General features: G+C 37.0%; 1 protein-coding gene and 1 long non-coding RNA gene across 2 annotated transcripts in view; one reads left to right on the top strand and one right to left on the bottom strand.

The window, feature by feature from the left end:
- LOC143125334 (high choriolytic enzyme 1-like) overlaps positions 1-22,022 on the top strand; it is a 44,638-nt gene that overhangs the window by 11,228 nt on the left and 11,388 nt on the right. The window lies entirely within an intron of this gene.
- On the bottom strand, positions 7,258-8,395 carry LOC143125335 (uncharacterized). Its single transcript, XR_012987251.1, has 4 exons — positions 8,340-8,395; positions 7,855-7,993; positions 7,497-7,547; positions 7,258-7,341 (listed from the first exon to the last, which is right to left on the bottom strand). It is a non-coding gene; the product is annotated as an uncharacterized LOC143125335 (long non-coding RNA).

Consider the following 22,022-nt stretch of genomic DNA (forward strand, 5'->3'; position numbering starts at 1 on the left):
TAGACATATGTATGCCTTAAACTCGTATCCTGTCATTTAGAAACAATGCTGTGGTCTAGTCTAGTCATCAACAAAAAATGAACGGATTGCAAAAAAAAAAAAATGGATTTGGCGTGACATGTCTTGCGTGTGCGTGAGAGCGTGAGATTGGTGCTGAAAGCGTGAGTGTCACGCCAGATGCGTGAGAGTTGGCAACCCTGCATACTACCAGTCCTTCCTTTTCAAATGTGTTGCACCTGTTTGCACAATTTTAACAAATAATCATATGTGATTAATAATGTGACAAATAATCCCTGTGCTCAGAGACCGAAACATGCATGCCAACTTTTTCTGTGTTTACCACGTATTTTAACTTTCCCCCGCTGTCTTGTTTTAATATTTTCCCGTAGAATATCCCATATTTTAATACTCATAACATTAGCCCTGCCATCGGGCCTGTCTCTGTGTTGCCCTTCCAACGAAACAGATGTCTTCAAATCATCGTTTTCCTTGCTTGAAGGCGAACTTAGAGTGATGTTTGTTACGGGGTCTAGTATAGCTGCTTTTATTATGAGATAGACCCCGTAAGTTAGGAACTTTGTATGGCTTTTGCTGAATACAGACGTGCACCTTGCTCTGCGTGTCATGCACTTATTGAATTATATATCGTAACATTGTGTCAGAAGTCAGTGAACTCGTGCTTTTATTCGTGTTATAGAGTTAGTCTGTGTGAAATAATGTCAGAAACCGATAGAAACTGAGGTGCGGATGCACAAGCTGTGCTACGCCAGCCGGCTGCGGTACCGAGCATGGCCCCCAACATTCCACCACCATCACCCATGAGCTTCGCAGGTGACTGGAGTTCTAACAGGGCTGAGTATGAGGACTATATTTTGGTCCCGGGGCTGGCAGACAGACCGAACAACGCGCAGGCTGCAATGCTGCGAACCGTGATGGGAAGTGAATGCAGGCACATTTGCAGGCCTCAAAAGCCTTTGCTCTCTGGCTCAAGCTGTGAACGCCTTGGACTCATCAAGTTCATGGTCCCAGCAGATGTGCACGCAGTTGAGCTCACCCATCCTAGAGCATTGACTAAAGAGCAATTGATTTGCAAATATGAGGACGTTTTCAACTCACCTGTGGACTCTGTGCCAGGGGAGGTGCACTTTGAGTTAGACCCATTCAGTGTGCCCCTCGCAATGTTCTTATCGCAATGAAAGCTGATGTCAAGGCTTTGCTGGATGAATAGCAGGCTGATGGGCACATCACGGATGTCACTAACCCAACCGAATGGATCAGCAATATGGTTGTTGTAAAAAAGCCTGACAAATTGAGAATATGTTTGGACCCGAAATATTTGAATAAAGCCCTGAAACGCTCACATTACATTATGCCCACCCTTGAGGATGTCTTATACAAACTGCCAAAAGCAAGAGTCTTCTCCTTGGTGGATGCCAGGCATGCTTTCTTACAGTGCAGGCTGGACGAGGAGAGCAGCCTCAAGACCACCTTCTGGACGCCCTGGGGCAGAAAGCGTTGGCTCAAGTTACCTTTTGGGGTATCTGTGGCCCCTGAGGTCTATCAACGCAAGCAACATGAGCTCCTTGCTGGGCTGAAAGGGGCTGAGCCTATTGCAGATGACATCTTGGTCGTGGGTTGCGGAGACACTGATGAAATGGCAGAGCGGGACCACGACAGCAACCTGCAGGCACTGATGGAGCGCTGCAGAGAGGTGAGGCTGTGACTTAGCCTGAAAAAATTACAGTTCAAAGTGGCGGAAGTCCGTTTCCATGGGCACATTCTATCAGCTGCAGGGTTAAAGCCCGACCCAGATAAGGTGAAGGCCATTATTGACATGCCTAACCCTTCAGACGCTAAAGGTGTACAGCGTCTTGTAGGTTTTGCTAACTATCTGGCAAAGTTCATGCCACACCTGTCAGGTGTCTGTGAGCCGTTGCACCGCTTGCTGGACAAAGACACACCATGGCACTGGCTGCCCAAGCATGATGCAGCAGCGTCTGAGCTCAAATCACTGGCCACATCTATGCCCGTGCTACGCTATTATGACGTCACTCGTCCTGTCACTGTGCAAATTGACTCCAGCCAGAGAGGCCTCGGTGCTGCCTCATGCAAGAAGGCCAACCTGTCGCATTTGCATCACAAGCACTCACTCCTACAGAGAGAAACTATGCCTCAGCATCGTCTTTGCCTGCCAGAGGTTTCATCATTATTTGTATGGACGTGACCCTGTCACGGTTGAGACCGATCACAAACCTCTGATTTCCATATTCAGCAAACCTCTTCTGAGTGCACCCAAGAGGCTTCAGAGCATGCTTTTGACGCTGCAGAACTATGACTTAAGAGTTGTGTACAAGCCAGGGACTGAGATGTATATCAGTGACACGCTCAGCAAAGCAACAGCAGCTTGCTCAGGCCGTGGCACTGTTTACAATCGCCAGGCCATCTGCTCGCTGAAACGAGCACAGGAGGACATACAACACATTAACCAAGCGGACTACTTGAGTGATCAAAGACTAGAACAGATAAGGCGACACACAGACAGGGATGACTGTCTACAGACTCTCAAGTCCACAGTCCTTGCCGGTTGGCCAGAGGCGAAGGAAAGCACCCCACACAACATTAGGGAATACTGGCCTTTTCGTGATGAGATCAGTGTGCAGAATGGCATTCTCTTCAGAGGACAGAAAGTTATCATACCCAGAGCAATGCGTCCTGAAATGCTTGCCCGCATCCACTCAAGCCACATTGGTGGAGATGCCTGCTACCGACAAGCTAGAGAGACTCTCTATTGGCCCAACATGGACACAGATTAAAGACTTTGTGAGCGCCTGCTCAACCTGCAATGAATATGCTCACAAACAGCAGAAGGAGTCCATGCTCTCACATGAACTGCCCATACGGCCATGGCAAATTGTTAGTATGGATCTTTTCACCCACAGACAGAAGGAATATCTGCTCATTGTTGACCATTATTCTGATTTTTGGGAGATTGAGCTACTCCCAGACCTGTCGGCAGACACTATCATTAAGCGCTGCAAGTCACAATTTGCCCGCCATGGTCAGCCAGATAAAGTAATTTCGGACAATGGGCCGCAGTTTGGTTCACAGTTCAAGCGATTTGCCCTGGAATGGGAATTTGACCGTGTGACCTCCTCACCAAGATACCTAAAAGCTAATGGTAAAGCGGAGTCTGCTGTTAAAGTAGCAAAATCTCTTCTGCGCAAGGCGGTGCGAGATGGAGCAGACCCTTGGAAAGACATACTGCACTGGAGAAACACGCCCACCGAAACCATGGACAGCAGCCCAGTGCAGCGCCTCATGTCGAGGAGACTTAAGACTTCCATTCCTGTGACAAATAAGCTCCTTGAACCGTGTGTGGTGGTGGGAGTCACAGAGAAATTGCGCCACCGATGACAGGTGGCAAAGTCATTCTACGGCCGAACAGCAAGGGACCTGCCCGAATTGAAGGTTGGTGAGACTGTCAGAATGAAGCCCATGCAAGGGGATACTTCTGGCCGCTGGAAACTCGGCACCTGCCTGTGTCAGGTCGCACCACGCTCCTACCTGGTGAATGTGGATGACTCCCTTTACCGGCGCAACAGAGTGGACCTCAGAGTTGCAGAACCCACTGCATCAGTGACAATGGACATGAACGAGCCCTCACATTCTCCCACACCGGAGGAGAATCTTACAGAAACCCCGACACCAGAGGACATGGCTGGCCCTGTCTGGCCACCGTCAGCAGCTTCCCCGGGACCTGGGAAGCAGCCGGTTCACAACAGTGGCACTTACACAAAAGCTGGGCGGCTGTCTAATAAGCCGCCTGAAAGACTTAATCTATGATCTGATCTTTACATTTTGCCACAAGGCACATACACACTGCTTAATCATATATGAAAAAAAGAAAAAAATAGACATAAGAAATGGTCATGTTTTGTTCATCTCAGGAAATGTTCTTTAATGCATGTTCATGTGTTTGGGTTTCCTCAGGAAATGTTCTTCAATGAATGTTGATGTGATTGTTTCATTAATATAAGAGTGTCATGTTTAAGCACTGTGTTTTGGGCATGATGGCCTACATCTTGAATTCTGTAAAAGATGATGTTACGGGGTCTAGTAGCTGCTTTTATTATGATATGCATAGACCCCGGAAGTTAGGAACTTGTATGGCTTTTGCTGAATACAGACCTGTGTGCACGTTGCTCTGCGTGTCATGCACTTATTGAACAGTCATACATCGTAACAATGTTAACCTATTTAAGTTGAACGGCATGATTGTCGTGAGAGCACGATTCATTGGCGCTTGCATAGTGTTCGGCCGTATGTCTACGTGCGCACCTGCCTACCATCAGGCTACTCAGCTAGCCCATAGACATAATATACTATAGACGCTGCATCGACCGCTACTCCCTACTAGCGCTGACGAGACGTGGAGCCGCCATCTTGGACCGGTCATCCACTCCACTCAGTGTAATCTGTTTGGCCGGTGCGATGAGCTGTCAGCGCACTTAATTAATCATATCTCACTGAATACCGAACAGATTTTCACGTGTTTTTTTTTGCTGCAAAGGTCATAGATGTAGCTATGATACAGGCCACATTGTTCGAAAATACAAAATACAACCAATAGTACGGTAATGTTAAATCTTACTTGTGAAAAGTAAATCCCCCGAGTATGGTCCGCCGATTTGAGCAGGAACATGCTGCACAGTGCTGTCATCTTGTGTTTTCTGCTGCAACGCAACAAGGAGTATACCGGTCCAAGATGGCGGCCGCATTTCTTGTTTCCAGCAGCCAATGCAGCGTCTATGTATATTATGTCTATGAGCTAGCCTACTAGAGAAAGAATTTCCCCTGTTTGTATGTTCACTCCAAGATGGCCTACCATAACTTACCAACTCTGCACTGTAGACCATAAACTGGCTATTTATATTTTTCTGTGAAATAACCGAATGTATTTGTTCAACTTTATGAAGCAGAATTACGCTATAGGCTACTTGAAACGTAACACATTTTTGTTTGCGCGAGAGTGACAGCGATTAACAAATTGCACTTGTTGCTGGTTACCAATAAATACTATATATTTTTGCAATCAACAAAAACAGAAAGGATGGAGACAGCAAAGCTAGAGATTGGGCAGGAACAAGGTCAATTGGTAGCTTGTCAAAACATTAGGAGCTGGATGTGGATGAATGAAGCACAAGTATGCTTTACTATTGTTAAGCATGCACGCTGTTTAACGTTAGACTGTATACTAAAAGTAAGCCAAAGGTAAATGTAGCCTTTTTAGGGCTGTGTAAAGTTGACCAAATTACTGTAATATAGGCTGTTATGCGTGAATAAAGTAGGCTACTTTGTTGCTACAATTGCAACCCTTCCGACGTTAATAGGGGCGAATGTTGACTTTTCCCCGTATTTTGGGTGAGAAACCCGGGGCATCTCCCTTATTTTCAATGTTCAATGTTGACAGCTATGGAACGAAAGAGAACGTAATATGGCGCTAGAAATCACATTCCCTCTAGAACCTTTGCTAGTGCCTAGATGTCTCTAAGCCGCAGTGCGAGGCCTTTATCTTGCTACTCTGCAAGAAAGAAGGAAATGAGGGGTGAACGTGGTGTGCAGAGGGGTGCCTATGGCAAGCCATTTTAACATTTACCCGCTAGACTGGATATGTATTGCAGATATCTGTAATTCAGTTTTGCCTAGTCAAAACTAACATTTTAGATATCCGCAATTAAATTCTTCCTATCCATAATTGTCATTTCAGATATCCACAAAGACATTCTTCCTAGGACAAATGACGCCACATTTGCCATTCATTTCTATGGGGTTTATCATTATGGATATCTACAATTCAGTTGCAGATATCCACTATGTGAATTACGGATATCTGCAATTGAATTGTAGATATCTGTAATTCCAGTTAGAGATATCTACAATTTGATTCTGACTAGTCATAACTCCAGTTGAAGATATCTTTAATTCACCTCAATTGAAGATATCTACATGTTCCTTTTCAGATATCTTGAATTAAGTTTTGATAGGCGAAATTACATTGTAGATATCTGTAAATTATGACTATAATTTGATTGTAGATATCTATTATCAAGTTATAGATATCTTGAATGAGTTTTAATTAGAGATATCTGAAATTGGAGATATCTATAACTTTGATTCTGCCTAGTCAAAATGTAATTATAGATATCTTGAATTAGAGTTTTGACTAGGCGAAATGACGTTAGAGCAGGGGTGGGCAACTAATTTCCCCAAGGGGCCACATGACAAACTGGGACTGTTGAGGAGGGCCGGACCCAAAATACCTGTCTGAACTCAATTCTGTTCAATTCTATTCTGTTCTTGTATAACATTAAGTAAATAATATGGTTTTGTTTACTAGTCGTAAGAACAGATGAAAATGTGAGGGAGACAAAGGAAAAACACCAATATTTAATCTATGTCCAGTATTTAATCCTCATTCTCGAAAATTATTTTTTGACATTGACATTTTTTTCAGTTTTCAAAGACTGATATAAAAAAGTACTACAATATCTATATAACTAGAAAAGCATTTCCTGAAGGAAATACAGTGCATGAAAATGCAAAAAATATGATGTAAAATATCATACAGAGTAAAAACAAACTATATTGGTTGCTAGGTAGATGAGGTTTAATATAGTTGGAGTGACTGAACAGTTAAATAGGTGGATAGTTTATATGGTTAAATGATTTGCTTGGTAGGTAAGGTTTAATATAGTTGGAATGATTGAACGGTTAAATAGGTGGATAATACTTAACTTACCCATACAGAAAAATAATATATTCACATATATGCAGCTTGAACATATTCCAGTATAAGCACATCTATGTTAAATAAATATATTTACATCTATGTTAAATGCATATATTTACATGTATGTATCAATATATTTCAAAATATAAGTAAATATTCAATATTGGCCACTTTCTTATATTTTATGCATATAATTAAATATATTTAAATATATGACACTAAGAAGCATGATCACATGACCCTTGATGAAGATTCTGATCACATGATCTATATATTTCAGACATATATTTCTCTAATATAGTTCATATTCTACTATGGTTTGATATTTTCCACATTGATCAATAAATATTTCACTATTGTGTTTACTTAAAATTAACCATAGTATCAGTATAAAGAGGAAGAAACACACAACACTTCTGTTATCTTTTATTCTATTTTATTGAAAATCTTTGTTTTTGTTATGTTAGCTCAGTTCTGTCACTTTGGCATTTATTGCCTGGCCCAGCAATCTGGAGTGAGTGCCTGGCCTGGGAACTGCTTCAGGGTGGCCTCTGAATAAGACAGAACATATACAAATAGAACATGCAAAATATTAGTGACACAAATACAGATGCTAAAGTGCAGAAACACTGTTGTGTTATCACGATAATTGGAGATAAATACAAAGTGAGTTGGAGAGAAAGACATACAAATAAAATAAACTCACCAATTATCGTCTTAGTCCTCTCAGGGTCCAGGCATTCCCTCTAAGTGCCTCCTAAAAAATAGCACAATCAATTAGGACCTCAAATAGTTACAGTTTACTAACACAGAAAAGATCTATGATGGTGAGGCGAAAATGTGAAGCAGTCCACACAGACAGCCTAACACTTAAATGAGACAACACAACTAATATATCATATACAAAGAAGAGAGAATCACACAGATAAACACTGAAAGGAAAAGTTAGTTTCATCCTCAAATTTTTACTAAACTTGTACAACCAAGAAGCTGCGATTTCATTAAAGTTAAACATGTAAATTTTAATGTAAAAGTTCACATCTGTATGAAAACACTCTACAAACCTTGTTAAATAAAAGCCTTCAGACTCACAACCTCCTCTTGGAGAGCCATTATCGCCACCTCTTCTTTAGGTGGTTGTCAGTTCGGGGTTATCTCCCACAGCTCAAACTCATAGAGAGCTCTACCAGCCTTCTCTGAAACCTGCAAGTGAACAGAATATACAGCATGAATGAGAGTGGCGTTGGTAAAGGGTATACTCGAGTAATATGTAATGTCCTGGGATATTCCCACTCATGAAGTGTCTCCCATCCGAGACTGCTATCTGAGACTGTAGGGAAGCTGTACCAACCATCATAGAAAGATATGGTTGGAAAGGTATTTCAGTTCACTTTGTGTCCCCAGTAGCTTGAAGCTAATTTCTTGTCATTCAAAAGATCAAAACTACTCAAACAAATGTATAAATTCTCAGAAACAAAAGGTTATGTTCTGCATTTGAAAATAGACCTTAAAAAGTTATATTCATAAGTAAACATTAATTTTTGATTACCTTTGGTCTATGTGATGATGAAGCATCAACATCAGCATTTGTCAGTGAAGCATACTTGCACACAGGGGCTTGGGTCGTCTTGGTCTCAGGTCTTCTGGTCCTTCCTCCGGTGTCCTTGATGTAGCTTTCAAGTGTTGCCTCTCTCTCTAAAATGTAAAAAAAAGGGGTCCTTTTCAATACAATTCAACTTTTACATTTCCATAATTTAGCATGGGTATGAATGGTTTTGCAAGAATGTCAGTGCACAAAGCATGACAAAGTAGTTTGATAGTGCACAAAAACAAAACACATTACTTGCAATACCATTTCCATGAAATTAAGCACAGTACTTGTGTCTTCAATTTCTACACGTCCATTCTAATACTCCATTACTAATACCACATTACATCCTATCTAAAAAAAAGAGCTAATGTTAGCTCTTAAGTGTTGTCCATGATGCAACAATAGCAGCTAGCTAGCTAAACCACAGTGCATAGAATGACACCTTAGGCTAGTAATGTTAACCGTTACATTTTCTGTCTTGCATGACAAATCATAAGTTAGCTTCTATTTATGCCTAGCTATCAATCTACATGCCAGAGGCAAATATACTACCAAATATGACCGGGAGACAGGTTAAATTGGCATTTCACTGTCATTACAAGTCGTTTTCATTAATTGTCCAAACGTTTCTCAGTGAATTTATTTTTCAAACCCCTTTCAGGTGTAAAAAAATAAAGCTAGCGCTGGCTAATTTATGCTAATGTTAATGTTACAGAAAGTAGCAAAGGTTAGCTTCCAGCTTCCACCAATAATACCATTGTTAATTCGGACATTAACTTCTGCAAATGTTATATGAAAGCAATTCAGCATACAATGAAGATCTACTTACCAGCAATTTTGACCACCATGGCCTCGAAAACCGGCCAAGAGCCTTCCTCCCCTCCACCACATAAGTTTGTTTCTAGCAAGATGTTGTCCCATCCAGAGCCGTTGAAAAAGTCTTCCTCATTAACGTGCCCTCATACTCCCCGCCAATCCACTTAGAGCAAATGTTTTACATTTGGACTAGTAGTAGCTGTTAGTTATGCTTATGTAGCTAGTGAAAAAGCTGCAAACATTTTAACCGTTATTCCAACGACCTTAGAGTACGTTGGTAGTGACGTATTTTGAAGTTGAAGGTTTTTTGTAAACCCCACCCATCACTGCCTGTGTGCAAATAAGTTAATTGAATATATTCACCATATATGTTCATGTACGATATCCACATATATGTTACATTGCTGGGTCCCACATATACTTGCATATATACATTCTTGTACTATATATGTATTAAATATATTGTAGCCATCTATTTAAATATAAGCTGGATGTAGCTGCATATATATGTGAATATATTTTTTCCCTTGATTTTTCTGTATGGGTAGTTAACTTAGCTAATGTTTTCATTTTTAGTAGTTATGCTAACTAGCATGTTAGCAATGCTAACATGCTAACTATGCTAACCATGTTACTTAGCTAACTTAGCTAATCATTTTTAGCAGTTTTGCTAAAAATGCTAACTAGCATGCTAACTATGCTAACCATGTGACTTAGCTAACTTAGCTAATCATTTTTAATAGTTTTGCTAAAAATGCTAACTAGCATGCTAACATGTTAGCATGCTAACTATGCTAACCATGTGACTTAGCTAACTTAGCTAATCATTTTTAGCAGTTTTGCTAAAAATGCTAATTAACATGCTAACTATGCTAACCATGTGACTTAGCTAACTTAGCTAATCATTTTTAGTAGTTTTGCTAAAAATGCTAACTAGCATGCTAACATGTTAGCATGCTAACTATGCTAACCATGTGACTTAGCTAATCATTTTTAGCAGTTTTGCTAAAAATGCTAACTAGCATGCTAACATGCTAACTATGCTAACCATGTGACTTAGCTAACTTAGCTAATCATTTTTAGCAGTTTTGCTAAAAATGCTAACTAGCATGCTAACATGTTAGTATGCTAACATGCTAACTATGCTAACCATGCTAACTAGCTACAGTGGGTAGGAGTCATAGTTGATGACAAGTAACAGTTACAATGGCTGAACAGTTAAAAAGTTCAGTAGTTTAAAGGGTTAAATTGTTTAACAGTGAAATATTGTAGTGAGGACTTTTATTTTGAAACAGTTTTTGGCAGAGGAAGCAGTTGAACAGGATGTGTAGTCTTAATAGGGCCAGTTTGTATGCTTAAAGCCTGAGAATGGCAGTTGGTCCAGGTGGCCCGAACACCTGCCATAGGATTCTAATTGCTGTGATGTCATAAAGGGCAATGTTAAGTCAATGGGGAAATTTTGTTAGTTTTTAATTAATAGTTTAAAAAGTATAAAAGTTACAAAGATGGAAAATACATAGCACTCTTGTCCTAAGTAAGACCTACGTAACAAAGTTTGAATGAAGTTTCTACGTTAAACGGTTGAAGCTGCATTAAACGCGTTAGAAGAAGAAGAATAAGAAGAACTAGAAAAGCATTTCCTGAAGGAAATACAGTGCATGAAAATGCAAAAAATATGATGTAAAATATCATACAGAGTAAAAACAAACTATATTGGTTGCTAGGTAGATGAGGTTTAATATAGTTGGAGTGACTGAACAGTTAAATAGGTGGATAGTTTATATGGTTAAATGATTTGCTTGGAAGATAAGGTTTAATAAAGTTGGAATGATTGAACGGTTAAATAGGTGGACAATACTTAACTTAGTTAACTTAGCTAATGCATTTTTAGTAGTTAGCAATGCTAACATGCTAACTATGTTAACCATGTGACTTAGCTAATCTAGCTAATCATTTTTAGCAGTTTTGCTAACTAGCATGCTAACATGTTAGCATGCTAACTATGCTAACCATGTGACTTAGCTAACTTAGCTAATCATTTTTAGCAGTTTTGTAAAAAAATGCTAACTAGCATGCTAACATGCTAGCATGCTAACTATGCTAACCATGTGACTTAGCTAACTTAGCTAATCATGTTTAGCAGTTTTGTAAAAAATGCTAACTAGCATGCTAACATGTTAGCATGCTAACTATGCTAACCATGTGACTTAGCTAACTTAGCTAATCATTTTTAGCAGTTTTGTAAAAAATGCTAACTAGCATGCTAACATGCTAGCATGCTAACTATGCTAACCATATGACTTAGCTAACTTAGCTAATCATTTTTAGCAGTTTTGTAAAAAATGCTAACTAGCATGCTAACATGTTAGCATGCTAACTATGCTAACCATGTGACTTAGCTAACTTAGCTAATCATTTTTAGCAGCTTTGTAAAAAATGCTAACTAGCATGCTAACATGTTAGCATGCTAACTATGCTAACCATGTGACTTAGCTAACTTAGCTAATCATTTTTAGCAGTTTTGTAAAAAATGCTAACTAGCATGCTAACATGCTAACATGCTAACATGCTAGCATGCTAACCATGCTAACTAGCTACAGTGGGTAGGAGTCATAGTTGATGACAAGTAACAGTTACAATGGCTGAACAGTTAAAAAGTTCAGTAGTTTAAAGGGTTAAATTGTTTAACAGTGAAATATTGTAGTGAGGACTTTTATTTTGAAACAGGTTTTGGCAGAGGAAGCAGTTGGACAGGATGTGTAGTCTTAATAGGGCCAGTTTGTATGCTTAAAGCCTGAGACTGGCAGTTGATGCAGCTGGCCCGAACACCTGCCATAGGATTCTAATTGCTTAACGGCCGTATTGTGATGTCATAATCATAATGTTAAGTCAATGGGGAAATTTTGATTAGTTTTTAATTAATAGTTTAAAAAGTATAAAAGTTACAAAGTTGAAAAATACAAAGCTCACATGTCCTAAGTAAGACCTACGTAACATAGTTTGAATGAAGTTTCTACGTTAAACGGTTGAAGCTGCATTAGCTGCGTTAGAAGAAGAATAATAATAATAATAATAATAACTAGAAAAGCATTTCCTGAAGGAAATACAGTGCATGAAAATGCAAAAATATGATGAGTTCATATGGTTAAATTATTTGCTTGGTAGATAAGGTTTACTATAGTTGGAATGACTGAACAGTTAAATAGGTTGATAATTGAAATGGTTAAATTATTTAGGCAGATAGTTGACGATAACTAACAGTTGGAATGGCTCCAATGTTTGCTAGTAGTTATGCTAACTATGTTAAAGATAATAATGGTAACCAAGTAACTATGCTAACTAGCATGCTAACAATATTAAAATGTTAACTATGCTAACCATATGACTTAGCTAACCTAGCTAATAATTTTTATTAGTTATGATAACTATGCTAATTAACATGTTAACATGCTAATTATGTTAACCATGTGACTTAGCTAACTTCGCTTATCATTTTTAACAGTAATGCTAACTAGCATGCTAACATGCTAACCATGTGACTTAGCTAACTTAGCTAATCATTTTTAGCAGTTTTGCTAAAAAATGCTAACTAGCATGGTAACATGCTAGCATGCTAACTATGCTAACCATATGACTTAGCTAACTTAGCTAATCATTTTTAGCAGTTTTGCAAAAAATGCTAACTAGCATGCTAACATGTTAGCATGCTAACTATGCTAACCATGTGACTTAGCTAACTTAGCTAATCATTTTTAGCAGTTTTGCAAAAAATGCTAACTAGCATGCTAACATGTTAGCATGCTAACTATGCTAACCATGTGACTTAGCTAACTTAGCTAATCGTTTTTAACAGTTTTGCTAAAAATGCTAACTAGCATGCTAACTAGCATGCTAACATGCTAGCATGCTAACTATGCTAACCAAGTTACTTAGCTATCTTAGCTAACTAGCTACAGTGGGTAGGAGTCATAGTTGATGACAAGTAACAGTTACAATGGCTGAACAGATAAAAGTTCAGTAGTTTAAAGGGTTAAATTGTTTAACAGTGAAATATTGTAGTGAGGACTTTTATTTTGAAACAGTTTTTGGCAGAGGAAGCAGTTGAACAGGATGTGTAGTCTTAATAGGGCCAGTTTGTATGCTTAAAGCCTGAGACTGGCAGTTGATGCAGCTGGCCCGAACACCTGCCATAGGATTCTAATTGCTTAACGGCTCTATTGTGATGTCATCAGCCCATGTTAAGTCTATGGGGAAATTTTGAACAGTTTTTAATTAATAGTTTAAAAAGTATAAAAGTTACAAAGCTGAAAAATACAAAGCACCCATGTCCTAAGTAAGACCTACGTAACATAGTTTGAATGAAGTTTCTACGTTAAGCGGTTGAAGCTGCATTAATTGCGTTAGAAGAAGAAGAATAAGAAGCCTAGGAAGAACAGTACAGTGCATTTTCATGCACTGTAATTATATAGTTAGTATAAGAATGACTAAGTTATCATTGTTGCTGAGGAATCCCTCTCGCCTCTTGTTAATCAAGTGCAACTCCAGATCTAACTAGAAAAGCATTTCCTGAAGGAAATACAGTGCATGAAAATGCAAAAAATATGATGTAAAATATCATACAGAGTAAAAACAAACTATATTGGTTGCTAGGTAGATGAGGTTTAATATAGTTGGAGTGACTGAACAGTTAAATAGGTGGATAGTTTATATGGTTAAATGATTTGCTTGGAAGATAAGGTTTAATATAGTTGGAATGATTGAACGGTTAAATAGGTGGACAATACTTAACTTAGTTAACTTAGCTAATGCATTTTTAGTAGTTAGCAATGCTAACATGCTAACTATGCTAACCATGTGACTTAGCTAACTTAGCTAATCATTTTTAGCAGTTTTGTAAAAAATGCTAACTAGCATGCTAACATGCTAGCATGCTAACTATGCTAACCATGTGACTTAGCTAACTTAGCTAATCATTTTTAGCAGTTTTGTAAAAAATGCTAACTAGCATGCTAACATGTTAGCATGCTAACTATGCTAACCATGTGACTTAGCTAACTCAGCTAATCATTTTTAGCAGTTTTGTAAAAAATGCTAACTAGCATGCTAACATGCTAGCATGCTAACTATGCTAACCATATGACTTAGCTAACTTAGCTAATCATTTTTAGCAGTTTTGTAAAAAATGCTAACTAGCATGCTAACATGTTAGCATGCTAACTATGCTAACCATGTGACTTAGCTAACTCAGCTAATCATTTTTAGCAGTTTTGTAAAAAATGCTAACTAGCATGCTAGCATGCTAACTATGCTAACCATATGACTTAGCTAACTTAGCTAATCATTTTTAGCAGTTTTGTAAAAAATGCTAACTAGCATGCTAACATGTTAGCATGCTAACTATGCTAACCATGTGACTTAGCTAACTTAGCTAATCATTTTTAGCAGTTTTGTAAAAAATGCTAACTAGCATGCTAACATGCTAGCATGCTAACATGCTAGCATGCTAACTATGGTAACCATGCTAACTAGCTACAGTGGGTAGGAGTCATAGTTGATGACAAGTAACAGTTACAATGGCTGAACAGTTAAAAAGTTCAGTAGTTTAAAGGGTTAAATTGTTTAACAGTGAAATATTGTAGTGAGGACTTTTATTTTGAAACAGTTTTTGGCAGAGGAAGCAGTTGGACAGGATGTGTAGTCTTAATAGGGCCAGTTTGTATGCTTAAAGCCTGAGACTGGCAGTTGATGCAGCTGGCCCGAACACCTGCCATAGGATTCTAATTGCTTAACGGCCGTATTGTGATGTCATAATCATAATGTTAAGTCAATGGGGAAATTTTGATTAGTTTTTAATTAATAGTTTAAAAAGTATAAAAGTTACAAAGTTGAAAAATACAAAGCTCACATGTCCTAAGTAAGACCTACGTAACATAGTTTGAATGAAGTTTCTACGTTAAACGGTTGAAGCTGCATTAGCTGCGTTAGAAGAAGAATAATAATAATAATAATAACTAGAAAAGCATTTCCTGAAGGAAATACAGTGCATGAAAATGCAAAAAATATGATGTAAAATATCATACAGAGTAAAAACAAACTATATTGGTTGCTAGGTAGATGAGGTTTAATATAGTTGGAGTGACTGAACAGTTAAATAGGTGGATAGTTTATATGGTTAAATGATTTGCTTGGTAGATAAGGTTTAATATAGTTGGAATGATTGAACGGTTAAATAGGTGGATAATACTTAACTTAGTTAACTTAGCTAATGTTTTCATTTTTAGTAGTTATGCTAACTAGCATGTTAGCAATGCTAACATGCTAACTATGTTGACCATGTTACTTAGCTAACTTAGCTAATCATTTTTAACAGTTTTGCTAAAAATGCTAACTAGCATGCTAACGTGTTAGCATGCTAACTATGTTAACCATGTGACTTAGCTAACTTAGCTAATCATTTTTAGCAGTTTTGTTAAATATGCTAACTAGCATGCTAACATGCTAGCATGCCAACTATGTTAACCATGTGACTTAGCTAACCTAGCTAATCATTTTTAGCAGTTTTGCTAACTAGCATATTAACATGCTAGCATGCTAACCATTTTACTTAGCTAACTTAGCTAATCATTTTTAATAGTTTTGCTAAAAATGCTAACTAGCATGTTAACATGCTAGCATGCTAACTATGCTAACCATGTGACTTATCTAACTTAGCTAATCATTTTTAGCAGTTTTGCTAAAAATGCTAATTAGCATGTTAGCATGCTAACTATGCTAACCATGTGACTTAGCTAACTTAGCTAATCATTTTTAGCAGTTTTGCAAAAAATGCTAACTAGCATGCTAACATGCTAACTATGCTAACCATGTGACTTAGCTAACTTAGCTAATCATTTTTAGCAGTTTTGCAAAAAATGCTAACTAGCATGCTAACATGCTAGCATGCTAAATATGCTAACCATGTGACTTAGCTAACTTAGCTAATCGTTTTTTTAGTAGTTTTGCAAAAAATGCTAACTAGCATGCTAACATGCTAGCATGCTAAATATGCTAACCATGTGACTTAGCTAACTCAGCTAATCATTTTTAGCAGTTTTGTAAAAAATGCTAACTAGCATGCTAACATGCTAGCATGCTAACTATGCTAACCATATGACTTAGCTAACTTAGCTAATCATTTTTAGCAGTTTTGTAAAAAATGCTAACTAGCATGCTAACATGTTAGCATGCTAACTATGCTAACCATGTGACTTAGCTAACTCAGCTAATCATTTTTAGCAGTTTTGTAAAAAATGCTAACTAGCATGCTAGCATGCTAACTATGCTAACCATATGACTTAGCTAACTTAGCTAATCATTTTTAGCAGTTTTGTAAAAAGTTAGCTAAGTCACATGGTTAGCATAGTTAGCATGCTAACATGTTAGCATGCTAGTTAGCAGAGGAAGCAGTTGAACAGGATGTGTAGTCTTAATAGGGCCAGTTTGTATGCTTAAAGCCTGAGACTGGCAGTTGAAACAGGTGGCCCGAACACCTGCCATAGGATTCTAATTGCTTAACGGCCGTATTGTGATGTCATAATCATAATGTTAAGTCAATGGGGAAATTTTGATTAGTTTTTAATTAATAGTTTAAAAAGTATAAAAGTTACAAAGTTGAAAAATACAAAGCTCACATGTCCTAAGTAAGACCTACGTAACATAGTTTGAATGAAGTTTCTACGTTAAACGGTTGAAGCTGCATTAAGTGCGTTAGAAGAATAATAATAATAATAATAATAAAATGCCTTGGAATAACAGTACAGTGCATTTTCATGCACTGTAGTAACTAGAAAAGCATTTCCTGAAGGAAATACAGTGCATGAAAATGCAAAAATATGATGAGTTCATATGGTTAAATTATTTGCTTGGTAGATAAGGTTTAATATAGTTGGAATGACTAAACAGTTAAATAGGTTGATAATTGAAATGGTTAAATTATTTAGGCAGATAGTTGACGATAACTAACAGTTGGAATGGCTCCAATGTTTTCTAATAGTTATGCTAACTATGTTAACAAAGATAATAATGCTAACCAAGTTACTATGCTAACTAGCATGCTACCAATGTTAAAATGTTAACTATGCTAATCATATGACTTAGCTAACCTAGCTAATCATTTTATTAGTTATGATAACTATGTTAATTAACATGCTAACTATGCTAACCATGTGACTTAGCTAACTTAGCTAATCATTTTTAGCAGTTTTGCAAAAAATGCTAACTAGCATGCTAACATGCTAGCATGCTAACTATGCTAACCATGTGACTTAGCTAACTTAGCTAATCATTTTTAGCAGTTTTGCTAAAAATGCTAACTAGCATGCTAACATGCTAGCATGCTAACTATGCTAACCATGTGACTTAGCTAACTTAGCTAATCATTTTTAACAGTTTTATAAAAAATGCTAACTAGCATGCTAACATGTTAGCATGCTAACTATGCTAACCATGTGACTTAGCTAACTTAGCTAATCATTTTTAGCAGTTTTGCAAAAAATGCTAACTAGCATGCTAACATGCTAGCATGCTAACTATGCTAACCATGTGACTTAGCTAACTTAGCTAATCATTTTTACTAGTTTTGCTAAAAATGCTAACTAGCATGCTAACATGCTAACATGTTAGCATGCTAACTATGCTAACCATGCTAACTAGCTACAGTGGGTAGGAGTCATAGTTGATGACAAGTAACAGTTACAATGGCTGAACAGTTAAAAAGTTCAGTAGTTTAAAGGGTTAAATTGTTTAACAGTGAAATATTGTAGTGAGGACTTTTATTTTGAAACAGTTTTTGGCAGAGGAAGCAGTTGAACAGGATGTGTAGTCTTAATAGGGCCAGTTTGTATGCTTAAAGCCTGAGAATGGCAGTTGAAACAGATGGCCGAACACCTGCCACAGGATTCTATTTGCTGTGATGTCATAAAGGGCAATGTTAAGTCAATGGGAAAATTTTGATAGTTTTTAATTAATAGTTTAAAAAGTATAAAAGTTACAAAGTTGAAAAATACAAAGCCCACATGTCCTAATTAAGACCTACGCGTCAATGTTTGAATGAAGTTTCTACGTTAAACGGTTGAAGCTGCATTAACTGCGTTAGAAGAAGAGGAATAATAAGAACTAGAAAAGCATTTCCTGAAGGAAATACAGTGCATGAAAATGCAAAAAATATGATGTAAAATATCATACAGAGTAAAAACAAACTATTGGTTGCTAGGTAGATGAGGTTTAATATAGTTGGAGTGACTGAACAGTTAAATAGTTGGATAGTTTATATGGTTAAATGATTTGCTTGGTAGATAAGGTTTAATATAGTTGGAATGATTGAACGGTTAAATAGGTGGATAATACTTAACTTAGTTAACTTAGCTAATGTTTTCATTTTTAGTAGTTATGCTAACTAGCATGTTAGCAATGCTAACATGCTAACTATGTTAACCATGTTACTTAGCTAACTTAGCTAATCATTTTTAACAGTTTTGCTAAAAATGCTAACTAACATGCTAACGTATTAGCATGCTAACTATGCTAACCATGTGACTTAGCTAACTTAGCTAATCATTTTTAGCAGTTTTGCTAAAAAATGCTAACTAGCATGCTAACATGCTAGCATGCTAACTATGCTAACCACGTGACTTAGCTAACTTAGCTAATCATTTTTAGCAGTTTTGCTAAAAATGCTAACTAACATGCTAACATGCTAACTGTGCTAACCATTTTACTTAGCTAACTTAGCTAATCATTTTTAGCAGTTTTACAAAAAATGCTAACTAGCATGTTAACATGCTAGCATGCTAACTATGCTAACCATGTGACTTAGCTAACTTAGCTAATCATTTTTAGCAGTTTTGCTAAAAATGCTAACTAGCATGCTAACATGCTAGCATGCTAACTATGCTAACCATGTGACTTAGCTAACTTAGCTAATCATTTTTAGCAGTTTTGCTAAAAATGCTAACTAGCATGCTAACATGCTAGCATGCTAACTATGCTAACCATGTGACTTAGCTAACTTAGCTAATCATTTTTAGCAGTTTTGCTAAAAATGCTAACTAGCATGCTAACTAGCATGCTAACATGCTAGCATGCTAACTATGCTAACCAAGTTACTTAGCTAACTTAGCTAACTAGCTACAGTGGGTAGGAGTCATAGTTGATGACAAGTAACAGTTACAATGGCTGAACAGTTAAAAAGTTAAGTAGTTTAAAGGGTTAAATTGTTTAACAGTGAAATATTGTAGTGAGGACTTTTATTTTGAAACAGTTTTTGGCAGAGGAAGCAGTTGAACAGGATGTGTAGTCTTAATAGGGCCAGTTTGTATGCTTAAAGCCTGAGAATGGCAGTTGGGCCAGCTGGCCTGAACACCTGCCATAAGATTCTAATTGCTGTGATGTCATAAAGGGCAATGTTAAGTCAATGGGAAAATTTTGATAGTTTTTAATTAATAGTTTAAAAAGTATAAAAGTTACAAAGTTGAAAAATACAAAGCCCACATGTCCTAATTAAGACCTACGCGTCAATGTTTGAATGAAGTTTCTACGTTAAACGGTTGAAGCTGCATTAACTGCGTTAGAAGAAGAGGAATAATAAGAACTAGAAAAGCATTTCCTGAAGGAAATACAGTGCATGAAAATGCAAAAAATATGATGTAAAATATCATACAGAGTAAAAACAAACTATATTGGTTGCTAGGTAGATGAGGTTTAATATAGTTGGAGTGACTGAACAGTTAAATAGGTGGATAGTTTATATGGTTAAATGATTTGCTTGGAAGATAAGGTTTAATATAGTTGGAATGATTGAACGGTTAAATAGGTGGACAATACTTAACTTAGTTAACTTAGCTAATGCATTTTTAGTAGTTAGCAATGCTAACATGCTAACTATGTTAACCATGTGACTTAGCTAATCTAGCTAATCATTTTTAGCAGTTTTGTTAAAAATGCTAACTAGCATGCTAACATGTTAGCATGCTAACTATGCTAACCATGTGACTTAGCTAACTTAGCTAATCATTTTTAGCAGTTTTGTAAAAAATGCTAACTAGCATGCTAACATGCTAGCATGCTAACTATGCTAACCATGTGACTTAGCTAACTTAGCTAATCATTTTTAGCAGTTTTGTAAAAAATGCTAACTAACATGCTAACATGCTAGCATGCTAACTATGCTAACCATGTGACTTAGCTAACTTAGCTAATCATTTTTAGCAGTTTTGTAAAAAATGCTAACTAGCATGCTAACATGTTAGCATGCTAACTATGCTAACCATGTGACTTAGCTAACTTAGCTAATCATTTTTAGCAGTTTTGTAAAAAATGCTAACTAGCATGCTAACATGCTAGCATGCTAACATGCTAGCATGCTAACTATGCTAACCATGCTAACTAGCTACAGTGGGTAGGAGTCATAGTTGATGACAAGTAACAGTTACAATGGCTGAACAGTTAAAAAGTTCAGTAGTTTAAAGGGTTAAATTGTTTAACAGTGAAATATTGTAGTGAGGACTTTTATTTTGAAACAGTTTTTGGCAGAGGAAGCAGTTGAACAGGATGTGTAGTCTTAATAGGGCCAGTTTGTATGCTTAAAGCCTGAGAATGGCAGTTGGGCCAGCTGGCCTGAACACCTGCCATAAGATTCTAATTGCTGTGATGTCATAAAGGGCAATGTTAAGTCAATGGGAAAATTTTGATAGTTTTTAATTAATAGTTTAAAAAGTATAAAAGTTACAAAGTTGAAAAATACAAAGCCCACATGTCCTAATTAAGACCTACGCGTCAATGTTTGAATGAAGTTTCTACGTTAAACGGTTGAAGCTGCATTAACTGCGTTAGAAGAAGAGGAATAATAAGAACTAGAAAAGCATTTCCTGAAGGAAATACAGTGCATGAAAATGCAAAAAATATGATGTAAAATATCATACAGCGTAAAAACAAACTATATTGGTTGCTAGGTAGATGAGGTTTAATATAGTTGGAGTGACTGAACAGTTAAATAGGTGGATAGTTTATATGGTTAAATGATTTGCTTGGTAGATAAGGTTTAATATAGTTGGAATGATTGAACGGTTAAATAGGTGGATAATACTTAACTTAGTTAACTTAGCTAATGTTTTCATTTTTAGTAGTTATGCTAACTAGCATGTTAGCAATGCTAACATGCTAACTATGTTAACCATGTGACTTAGCTAACCTAGCTAATCATTTTCAGCAGTTTTGCTAACTAGCATAGTAACATGCTAGCATGCTAACCATTTTACTTAGCTAACTTAGCTAATCATTTTTAATAGTTTTGCTAAAAATGCTAACTAGCATGCTAACATGCTAGCATGCTAACTATGCTAACCATGTGGCTTAACTAACTTAGCTAATCGTTTTTAGCAGTTTTGCTAAAAATGCTAATTAGCATGCTAACATGCTAACTATGCTAACCATGTGACTTAGCTAACTTAGCTAATCATTTTTAGCAGTTTTGCAAAAAATGCTAACTAGCATGCTAACATGCTAGCATGCTAACTATGCTAACCATGTGACTTAGCTAACTTAGCTAATCATTTTTAGCAGTTTTATAAAAAATGCTAACTAGCATGCTAACATGTTAGCATGCTAACTATGCTAAACATGTGACTTAGCTAACTTAGCTAATCATTTTTAGCAATTTTGCAAAAAATGCTAACTAGCATGCTAACATGCTAGCATGCTAACTATGCTAACCATGTGACTTAGCTAACTTAGCTAATCATTTTTAGCAGTTTTGGAAAAAATGCTAACTAGCATGCTAACATGCTAGCA

This window comes from Alosa pseudoharengus, unplaced genomic scaffold (assembly GCF_046254945.1).
Source record: "Alosa pseudoharengus isolate Yale_2024_CS ecotype anadromous, Long Island Sound unplaced genomic scaffold, YU_APseudo_1.1 YU_APseudo_1.1_scf_16, whole genome shotgun sequence".
NCBI classification, from domain to species: domain Eukaryota; kingdom Metazoa; phylum Chordata; class Actinopteri; order Clupeiformes; family Clupeidae; genus Alosa; species Alosa pseudoharengus.